The 12,001-nt window shown below is 33.0% G+C and overlaps 1 protein-coding gene across 1 annotated transcript in view; it reads left to right on the top strand.

Moving 5' to 3' along the window:
* The window catches only part of LOC307176065 (uncharacterized protein), a gene marked incomplete at its 5' end in the record, with an annotated part of 522,216 nt that extends 510,415 nt beyond the window's left edge, over positions 1-11,801 (top strand). Inside the window, 2 exons of the mRNA XM_079901820.1 lie at positions 10,478-10,550; positions 11,771-11,801. The remainder of the gene's footprint in view (positions 1-10,477; positions 10,551-11,770) is intronic.
* Between the last annotated feature and the right edge of the window lie 200 nt (positions 11,802-12,001).

Here is a 12,001-nt window from a genome sequence, read left to right as displayed (position 1 = left end):
CTCTGAGATCAGGAATGTGGCAAGGATAACTCTGAACATTGTACTGGATAGATAGAAAATAGATATGTGTACAAAAACATATAAATATTATGTAAATAAATAATTAAATATTAAAATTATATATATATACGACATGAGTTCATACTAATTTCTGCAACTGTCATCCAGTATCATATGCCTTATTTGAACCTTCCCTCTTATTTGTCTATAACCTCCTACTCCAATAATGAGAAACCAGCTCCCACCATCTGCCATTCTTTTGGTTATTTGTTCAGTGCTAATATAAACTTGTACTAGTTTCAGAATGCTACCCATAGCCCATTTAAACAACTGAAATGTAGTACTTATATACAGATACTTTGTCTTTAGTCTTTGTTCCCCACTTGTCAAGCTGATCTTAAAATGCATATTGAAATAAAAAGAACCCAGAAGAGCCAATGTGATGGTAAAAAAGAATAACAACATTAGAGGATTCACCACCTGATTTTAAATCTTAATATAAAATGAGAATAAAGCCAATGTGGAACTGTAGAAGGATAGATAGATGGATTACTAGAATACAGTATCCACAATAGACCTACAGAGATTTCTCACAAAGGTGCCAAGGCAATTAAAGGAGAAAAAGAAAATCTTTGCCACAAATGGTTGGAATAACTGATTATCTATACGTTAAAGAAAAAGCAAAGCAGAAACTCTTACCCTCAGACCTTATAAAAAATTAACTCAAAAACAAGATAATTGCTCAAATATAAAGTGAAAATGTAGAAGAAAATCTTTGTAACCTTGAGATAGTCTTTTTTGATAGAATGCCAAACACTCAAAAAAAAGAAACCTTGATGTATTAGAATTAAAAAAAAAATTATAATCTTTATGTTTTAAAAGATGTTATTAAGAAAAGTTTGAGAAATGAAAAGTCTAGCAAAAGGGCAAAACAATTGAATAGACATTTCAAAAAAGATGACAAATGACCAATAAGCACATGAAATACTTAATATTGTTAGTTTTCAGGAAAATGTAAACATTTAACTTAGAACCATATCAAGAAATAAACTAGATAATTTCCTACCTTGTTTATGGTGATATAAAGTTTAAACCTATTTTAGAAAAAACTGACAGCACATACTAATAATAGGTATAATTATATATTTTCCCCATGAGCCAAGTATTTCAACTCTTATGTATGCGATGAAAAGAAATGAATACAGCTGCTCACCAAAAAATAATTTATAACAGCTTTTATAGGGTATCCAAATACTGGAAACAACCCATATGTATGTCAACAGCTGAATAAACATATTGTGGTTTATTTATATAATGGGTTGTTACAAAATAATGACAATAAATCAACTCCTGCACCATGGGAAAAAAATGTTGAATAACATGGAAATAATGATGAGAAAGAAATCAAGCACAAAGGAAAATGGACTTATTACTGAATTTATATTAAGTTCAAGGACAGGTAAAATTGATTCATACTTTTAAGCTCTTAAAGCAATTTTCTCTTGGAGTGAAGCATTGCTATGGTTTGAATGTCTGTGTCCTCTCAAAATTCATATGTTGAAATCTTAACCCCCAAAGGTGATGATATTTAGTAGGTTTTTTGGGAATTGATTTGGTCATGAGGGTGGAGCCCTCATGAATGGGATTAGTGCTCGTATAAAAGAGATCTCACAGAGCTCCCTAGCTCCCTTCCACCATGTGAGGACAAAAGACAAGGAGAAGCCTTTGACCCAGAAGAGAGTCCTCATCCAATCATGCTGTCACCCTACTCTCAGACAAGCATTGTCTGGATAACAACAATAGAAGGATTTCCTCTGAGATCTTGGAAATTACATAAGTGTTTGCATATAGAAAATTCACTGAGGTGCACACTTGAGAATGATGTATATTAATCTTTGTGCACTATACTTCAAAAAACAGGCACAAAAAGAATAAAGTAAGAATTAAAATTTTACGGACAACTATTCAGAATTCCAAAATGAGAAATTGGAAGAATGAAGATGATCAATAGTATTTATTAATGCTAATAAGTTAATATTAGCATTAAGAAAGATATTAGGTAAGAATATTTCTTAATGAGAAATTTTAAATGCATTTATTCAGGAAACAGAAAAAATTCCCAAGCAAAATGAATAAAAACAAGTTTAGAAGTATTGGGTTGGCCAAAAAATTCGTTCGGGTTTTTCCGTACGATGTTATGGGAAAAGCCCGAACGAACTTTTTGGCCAACCCAATACCATAGGTAATCTTTAGAACAATGCAAAGTTAAGTTCTTAAAAGAAATCATATGTTTAAAATAAAAGATTATTTACAATGTACAGTTATATATTCTACTGACTTTTCAATAACAACAATGGAATAAAAATGGCATATGAATCAAATCTTTAACATACTGAGAGAAAATAACTATAAATTTGGAATTTTATATCCAGCAAAACTATTAATTAACATCAAAGGTAAAACCCATAAATAGATGAATAAGGTACAGGTAATCACTGAGAACATGTTCCAAAAGAAGGAGTTTACTTAAAGCATATATAAATGGTGGATTGCAGAGACAGGAAATATCCCTTGAAGGGAAACCTGAAAAGTAAGAAAGAATGGTGAACAAGGAAATGATAAATTGGCTGCTGTGACCAGCCTGCAGGAGGAATACCACAGGAGGTAGGATGGAACACCACCCAAAATTTGGTTTAGGTGTTACGCTTTACTGTTAATAACGCTTTACTGTTACACCCTAAAGCGTTGTCGTACACTCAATACTGGTAATACTGGTAAGATTGATGAACATACACATACACACACACTCCCCAAGAGGCTATGAAAATATTTACAGCAGTCTTCCCAAGCTGGTCCAAAAATTCCTTTAGAGAGCAAGGAATGGAGCCTGACTTGGCTTCTTGTTATGTTCAGGATGAGGGATGCCAGTGAGAGTTCCTGCATACAAGCAGGCACTTGCTTGGTTTCAATCTTGTTTGGCACCAAAGGAGGAAATACCTGAGCATTCTTATAATTTTACCCAGATGTGTGGCATAGAGGAAAAGGAAAGGACGGGTGATGCTTAAAGCTGTCAGCACTCAAACATTACTATATGGACTCAGACTCTTATTGAAGAAGTGAAGACATAAAATTACACAACTGAAGTATAAAATATCAATATCAAAATATGTCAGTTTAAGAATGAAATAGGCTCAAATATGAACATTAATCACAAGTAATTTTGGAGTCTAGTCAGCAGGATAAAAGCATGCCAAAGTCTATGTACCCTTAAAATGAGTCTTCGTTAAATATGTATAAAAGATGTCTAGTGTAACTTTTTAAGAAATAGAATGCATAACTTTAAAACTAGTTAAAGTAGGAAGAAGAGAGGGAGGAAATAAGCAAGCAAACAAATATCTATCAATTCAAAAGACTCTATGAATGTATTAAATGGTAAAATATATCAGAACAGGAAAGTAAAAAGTTCAAAATAGTTTGTTTGCCATAAAAATAAATACATGAAAACTCAACAAATGTAAATAGACTAAAATATATAGAAGGAGGTATTCAAATGAGATAAGCAGAAAATTGAATATATGTTTACAAGAAACAAATAAATGAATATGAATGAATAATGCATCTTCATATGAATAAATAAATGACTACTTTGAAAAAATTAAAGATCTAGTAGTCAAGTAGAAACACCAAAATATAGACTTAAGGTAAAAAAAAAAAAAAGATTCAAGTGCATGAGGGTCAACATAATGAGAAAAGTTTCAATTAAGTAGGAAATAATAATTTAATAATTATATATAGGTAATAACATAGCTTCAAAATATATAAAGTAAACCTTGGTAATAGTGCAAGAAAAAAATTTACAATGGGAGTTTTAAAAAAACCTGTATCTGAATAGCTCAAAGTGACAATAGTTCAGTAACCAAATATAAAAATTTGGACAATAAATACCTAATTCCTGTACATAGAGTGTGACCAACATCTGGAGAATTTACGTTGATTTCTAGCATATATAAGATGTTTACAAAATCGACCATGTATAAGACATCAAGCTAGATTCAGCAAATTTTCAAACATCATTATCATAACAGCATATTTTAATCATAGTTAAGAAATAAGTAACAAAAAGTTAACAAAAATGTCATAAACTTGTTAAATTAATATTTTGTTTCTAAATAACTCTGGATAAAAGAAGAAACTGCAATAGAAATTACAAATATTTAGAACTGCATAACAAAAACTATAACTCAAAATGGTGAAAGAGTAAAACAATGCTTATAGAAAAATTTATTACCCTAAAGACAATGTTAGAGAAGAAAAAAAGGCTGGAAAATACTGAGCTAAACATCTAATGTAAGGAGTCACTCAAGGAATAACAGGATGCATGCCTAAAAAAGAAGTATCACTTTGACAGTATTAAAGCTAAGAACACACATTAATGAAATGGGAAAGAAAAAATATAGAATCAACAGAGTCAAATATTCTGTTAGTTTCAAAAAGAAAAAAATAGGGCTTCCCTTGTGGCGCAGTGGTTGAGAGTCCACCTGCCAACGCAGGCAGGGGACATGGGTTCATGCCCCGGTCCGGGAGGATCCCACATTCCGCGGAGCGGCTGGGCCCGTGAGCCATGGCTGCTGAGCCTGCGCGTCCAGAGCCTCTGCTCCGCAACGGGAGAGGCCACAACAGTGAGAGGCCCACGTACCGCCAAAAAAAAGAAAGAAAAAAATAGCTTTTTCAAACTAATTCTGGAAAAAATAGAGAATCAATTATATTAAAATAGAAATGAAAATGGAAGGTGTTATAAATGCTGCTGTTAAAAAATCAAAAAGTACAAAAATTAAAAAATTTTTTAATTCTTAAAAAATTCTTTATCATTAATTATAATAAAGGGACTTGAAAGTAAAAATAATTGCTAATAACAAAACTTTTGAATCTGCCACTATTCTGCATTCACTTTAAAGCCGCCTGGAGAAGGATGTGTCTTAATGACCTGGAATTTTCAGTGGCCATCTTTTACCTTTTCTGTTTCTCAGTTAAGTACTATAAAACTGCTATCCACTGATTAGAACTAGCTTTTAATGATGATAATGCTCTTCTTCAAATAGCAATGTTGAATTTTTTGATGGACTAATAAATCTTAGAACCTTGGAATTATAAATTGAAAAGCTGTCTTCCTATAATTTTGTGGGATGACAAAGTGTCAGGAGGGGACTGCTATATGGGGAGACGAAACAAATATTATATGATTTTATGACCCTTACTATTTATAAAAATATGTTTCTTCTGACTGAAGCTTGATGGGGTACATAGTCTCATTGTCTGGGTAGGAAGAGTTTATGTGGCCAATAAAAGCTCTTTGGAGTCTGTCTTGGTCAGTTTGTGCTGGTAGAACAAAATGTCATAGACTGGTGCCTCAAGCAACAGACGTTTATTTCCCATAGTTCTGGAGGTTGAGAAGTTCAAGATCAAGGTGAGTGCAGATCCTGTGTCTGGTAAGAGCCCACACTTCCTGCTTTATAGTTGGCCATCTTCTCACTATATCCTTACGGCAGGACACAGCAAGCAAGCAAGCTCTTACGTCTTATATTAGAAGGTGGCTAACCCCATTTATGAGGGCTCCACCCTCATGAGCCTATTCACTTATCCACCTCCCAAAGGCCCAACCTCACAATACCATCATATTAGGGGTTGAGATTTCAAGGTATGAAAATTGTAGCGACACAAACATTCAGTCCAAAACAGAGTCTGAGCGAAGTTGACTCTACTACCCCCTAACCTTTTAGGTGGGGTTGGTGAGGAGAAGAATTCCCTGAGACTGATAAACCAAAAGTTCTAAAAAATGAGGATGGCTTAATATATACAAATACAGTCATTATCTAATCATGTATATAGATTATAATTATCTGTCATACATTTAACATTCCATACAGAAAAATCTAACATTTTTGACAACCCAGTTTAGGTTTTATTATGACTAACCTTTTTCTTATTGAAAGATTTTTTTTTCCTGATCATAAGAGCAACTTATGTTAATTATGAAAAATAGGAGATAAAAAAGCACAAAGGAAAACGTGTATGTATAATCCAAATCAGAAATAATTTCTATTACCACTTTGATGTGTTATCATTCTCTTTTTTTCTTGCGGGTGCATGTGTGTGTGTGTGTGTATGTGCAAGCAAACAACAAATAAATTTATGGCCACTTACTGATTGTAGAAAGTGATTAGCAAAGAATGAAACCAGTTTCTTTTTAAGATTTGTATAGGCTAAATCAGGTTTAAATGTATTGAGATCATAGTATGATAATATAGGAAACAATTAACTTTTATAATAGAAATGCCTAAAAGGCACAGATAATCCAGCCATTCTACTATTCAAACTGATAACTATTCATGCAATTTTTACCTCTACCTTTGTCTTCAAATCATTTTTCTACCTTGAAAAAGCAATGACATTCATAAATTATGTGTATACCTACAGGCCTGTAGGCAATGATTTTTTTAATAATATGTATCTTCATTTAAGTCTCATAAGATTTTGCTAAATTGTTCAAGTCTCTAGGCTGTAATTATCTTAAAACATGAGTCATGCTTCTGTCTTCATTGATTAATCCCTCCCTAAGTTGCAAAAAGGCCTCACGAACACTATTAAGCTAAGTTTATGATTTTCTTTCCTTCAAAAAGCAAGCAGAGTGTGGTTGTCCCTCCTCTGTGCTTCCATAGCACTTTACACAATCCTTCATTTTAGCACCTATCCCACTGTGCTGTAATTATTTCTTTGCATTTGCTTCTCCCATTAAATAATGATCCCATTAAAGCAGTGCTTATTTCTTATTCAACCCTAAATTCCTGTCATCTAGCAAAATTCTTGCTATACAGTAGATTTCAGGAAATAATTGTTCAATGAATGAAATCTTCAAACCTCCTATATCACTGTCACCAGCCTTAATGGCACAATTTGTACACCAATGTTGACAGAATGGCTTGCTTTCATTAAGTTATCTTTAGAGATTTCACAGCTGCTACACACACGTTCAGTCATCCTAAGGTTTAGCAATCTCCATATAAATTTACAAATTGTTAAACAATTTAATATGGCATATGTGAGTTGCCCAGGTAGATAATAAATTTACACTTACTAATTGATTTCTGGTTTGGTCTTTGTCAACATCAAATGAAATAGGACCAGTGATCATTTCACAATATATGTGTATCAAATCATCAGGTTGTACACCTTAAACTTATACAATGTTCCATGTCAATTATATTCTAATAAAATTGAAAAAAAAAGTGTTAACAAAAAAAAGAAATAGGACCAGAACATTTCTGTAGCATACTTAGAAAGTCACATTGGCCCTTCTGTACTGAGATTCAGAAAATCTCTACATTTAAAGAACTGTAATGGAATAGAATGGCCACTACTATTGGGAGAATCTCTATTCTGTAGAAAAGACATAACTTTATTTTAAAACATGGTAATTAATTGTTTTAAATAGCATAGTCTGCACAAGTCATCCTAATTAAGAACTAGAATTGTGGTATGCACAGACTTCTATTAGAATATGTTAGTATATTAATTAATTGTTGGCCACGTTTGATTCTGCATTTCTAAGCTTTCTACTGGAGCTACTGTATAAGACTGAGTCATATTCTATTGGTTACCTATACTGGTGGGAACTTAATTCTTATTGGTGGTTCAGAATTATAATATTGTATAATTTTCATCTTAAGGAACCTAGCTAAAATTAACAATAGTCTAAAAATAGGTTGCAGTATTTTAGGACTATTTATGGCAAAAGTGTGTGTGATTTTTCAAAATCTGGAAAGGCTTTGCCCTGAGGTATTTTATGATGACATTGTGTGAGAGGCTGTCCAGAGGTAACTTGGGTGCTTTCAGTTAGTGAAAGTGATTTAGCTCTAGAGTTAATGCTGGAAAGTGTAGCTGAATTAAATGTATAGAATGAAATTCTGTGAATCAAATTCAGGTTTAATTTAGAGTTACTAACATAAAATAAGACCTTGTTGATTTGAATAAAAACTAGGAGGCAAAAATAATACATAATGTTGCAAGTTAGATGGGTTTAGAGGTTTGACCATTTAAAGCCTAGGAAATAATTTAGTTTACTACTACCCACTACCTCTGTAACTTGGGATATATGAAAGAAAAAACCCAGCCTGACAGAATGTATTGGAAAGATCACAGAGCCTGCCAAAGTGAATTCTTCTAACAGCAGATAGGAGTGTAAAGCATTTCAACCAAGGTAGAGACCCTCCACAACTCCTGGGTGAGGCAAACTCATAAATTTAATTGCCAAATTGATATTCAGGATCTATATAAACATTCTGAACTTTAGGTTTGCCTTCAAGACCCTCAGTTTTCCCTATCCTAGTTCAAAGTACCAAAATCCACTATACCTCTCAAGCCAGTGTTTAGAAATCATCCTTGGTTCCTCTATCCTCCTCACTTCCACATACAATTACTGTCACTGCTACCTCCAAAACATGCCAAAATCATCCTTGGTTCCTCTGTCCTCCTCACTTCCACATACAATTACTGTCACTGCTACCTCCAAAACATGCCACAAACACATCATCTTCTCTTTGTTTCATACGCTTCCAGTCTAGACCCCTGTATCACCTCACCTGTATCACTCACAGACCAGTGGTCTCTCTGCTTCCATGTTGCTTCCCTCGCACTTTTCTCCAAAGGGAAGCCAGAATAATTTGCACAAGCATAAATCCACTAATCTCTCTCTTCTGCTTAAATCAGTTAGATATCTTCCAAATGAAATATGAATAATGCCCAAACTCATTAATATAGTTTATAACACCCTGTGTGACCCGGCTCTTTGTTATATATATAAAAAATTTATTTTGTGACATTTCTTCCTCATCACCAAATCTCCATTTACATTGGTCTATTTTGAAAATTCTCGAACATAATGATTTTATCTTACACAGTCTTTTTTTAGGTGTATTATGTATAAAATTCATTATTTTAAAAGGTATACTTCAGTAATTTTTAACATATTCACAAAGTTTTGCAACCACTATCACTAGCTTATTGCAGAATATTTTTATCACCTGGTAACAAATCTTATACCCATCAGCAGTCACCCTTTTCATAGTTCCAGTCCCTGGCAGCCACTGATCTATAGAGTTCCTATCTTTATAGATTTGCCAATCCTGGACTTTATTATAAATGAAATCATATAATATGTGGCTTATAGTGTTTGTTTTCTTTTACTTAGCTACTGTTTTCAATGTTCAGCCGTGTTAAATGTATCTGTATTTCTTTTTGGCTGAAAAATATTCTATTGTATGGATATACCACATTTTGTTTATCCATTCATTAGTTGATGGAAATTTGGGTTTCCACTCAGGGGCTATTATGAATAATGCTACTATAAACATTCATGCACATGTTTTCACGGGCATATGTTTTTAGTTCTCTTGGGTACAGGGTTGTTTCCACTTTTGGGCTATTGTGAATAATGCTACTGTGAACACTCATTTACATGTTTTGTGTAGACATATGTCTTCAATTCTCTTGGGCACATACCAAGGCTTGAAACTGCTATGGGAAACATATGATTAACCTTTTGAATTCCACATTAAACATTTCCACAGCAACAGTACCATTTTATATTTCACTAGTTATGAATGAAGGTTCCAATTTAATTGCAGGTAGTGTCAGATTTGAATTGTAGGATGCCCAGTTGATGTCCTCAAGAGAGTTGGAGCATTGGTTGGTGTGAAAAAGATCCCTACACATTTGATGTCAGAAATGCTCTGTAGGCAGAGTAACAGTTTTCTCTCTCACACACACACTCCTACCCCACCAATCTGGTTATAAAGCAGACCAAAAAGAAATGATAAAATAGGAGTTAAAGATAATTTTGAGCAGTGGAAAAAACCTTGGTCTTTCTATATTATGGCCAAGTTGATAATCTAAATGGTCAATTGGATGGAGTGGTAAAATCATTCATGTTTCTTTATTATAACAACTCATAGACTCCCACTGTTGTGCATCAGGATACAGGAAAAAGAAATTTCCCTTTGATTTATAAATAATTTATAAAATTAAGGCACTGTCAAAGGATCAAATTAATTCAAAGAAACTAGCAATATAGATTTGTTATTAAGTTTCCATTTATCAAGGAACCTAATAGGGGGCATTTTTATTGATTTATTTACTATATTGTGTACTGCATTGAAATCTCAGTGAATACATAGTATAGATTTGGCATAGCAGACAAAAAAAAAAAGTTTCAAATAAATAATCCAAATCAGAGATTTAAATATAAGCTGATGGGTAGAGTAAATGTCAAGAAACCATATAGAATATCTCTACCACTTTATTCCAAGCAATCATCAGTCTCCATATGATACCTTTTAGTGATTTTAAAAGGCACTTCTTTGTTTAAGCTTTCCCTCAGTGAACAGTGGATTTAGTAGGAATTCTTCTATATTCAACTTTACAGAGCAAGAAGTGTAGCTGCTTCTAGAAGGAGGCAATCCTATGGTCACATGTGAGGATTTGGGACAGGAGAGAAAGTATGTATCCAGTGTCTATAAGCAATAACAATTACTACAACACAATTGAGAATATATCAGTGTGTCTTGAAAATACTTCCTAAGAGAATTGTCTCATTAGGAGGTGAATGAATGGTTTGGCTATCAAAACTCTGGCTTTAAAAAAAAATCATTCTCTTTCCCCAAAGTGTCTGCTTCCTCCAAAGAGCAATCACCACATGGTCATATTATTGCCAAGTTGATGAATTATAAGAGTTTTCTTTCCTGACACAGCTGACACAATGTGAAGAGTGATATTCTAATACTAGGGAACAAGTTGCAAGTGAACCCATCCAGGGTTTAACATATTAGTAGGATAGATAGATAGGAAAGCAAATAATTTTAATTACAGTAATATAGCAAATATCTCTTAGTAAAGCATTTATCATGTGAACAAAGTGGAAATTTGCCTAATTGTGCCACAAAATCTAACTGATTAATGATTGTCTATTCTGCAGTTGATTCAATCAAGTCATGCTCACAATCTGAGTTTGTAAAAAAAAAAAATCTTTTCTTTTTCTGAAACTTAGTATATACAATCACCCTCCGTTTTTCACTTTTACTTTCACGTATACAATAGACATCACTAACTAAATTGCCAAGAGATATGTAACACTGATTTTCAGCACTGAGGAAAACTATATCAGTTGATAAGTCCTTAATTATATTAAAGAATAAAATAAACAAGTTTTAAAACTAATTAATTTAGTTTTTATGTTATAGAAAGTAGTTGTAAATTTGTTACAATTACTCTAATGCTCAGGGCACTTGGCACAGGTAAAAGTAAAGAATGCTTCATTGCTGATCAGACTGATAAACATGCTCTTACTTTTCACTGATTTTTAGAGAATGTTAATTAGATAACTTGTTGCAAAAGTAATGAGTTCTCACGTGAAGGGGTAATCCTAAGTATCTTCTTTTTGTGCCTTGATACAGACTTACTAGTAGGTCCAGGGTATTTATAAAATGCTAAACCAAGAATATTGGAAAGAAGTACATTTTAGATTGTAACTAGTAGGAGATTATGTAATAAATTATATATATATATATTAGGAATATTGCAATTTTGGAAAACTATACAAGTAGACTTGAAATATATTGATTCTAAATACATTTTTTTCTGATTCTGGAAATTATGAGATTAATAATATAAGTATTTAAGTGTACTAATCTTGTATGCAAAATGTCAATTTATTTGATAGGGAGTGGCCAAGATGCAGGAAGACCCTGAGCTTACCTCTTTCCACAAGCATGCCAAAATAACAACTATTTACAGAGCAACTATCAGTGAGAACAAACTGAAAACTAGCAGAAAAGATCTTCTACAACTAAAGATATAAAGAAACAAGTACAATGAGATGGGTACAGGGATGGAGCCTTGGTATAGACAAGATACACATCCCCAAACAGGTGACCCACAGAGAGGATAATCA

Source organism: Stenella coeruleoalba (assembly GCF_951394435.1).
Source record: "Stenella coeruleoalba genome assembly, chromosome: 17".
Lineage (NCBI taxonomy): Eukaryota > Metazoa > Chordata > Mammalia > Artiodactyla > Delphinidae > Stenella > Stenella coeruleoalba.
The sequence above is the reverse complement of the archived record's forward strand: the minus strand, read 5'-3'. Positions and strand labels throughout refer to the sequence as shown.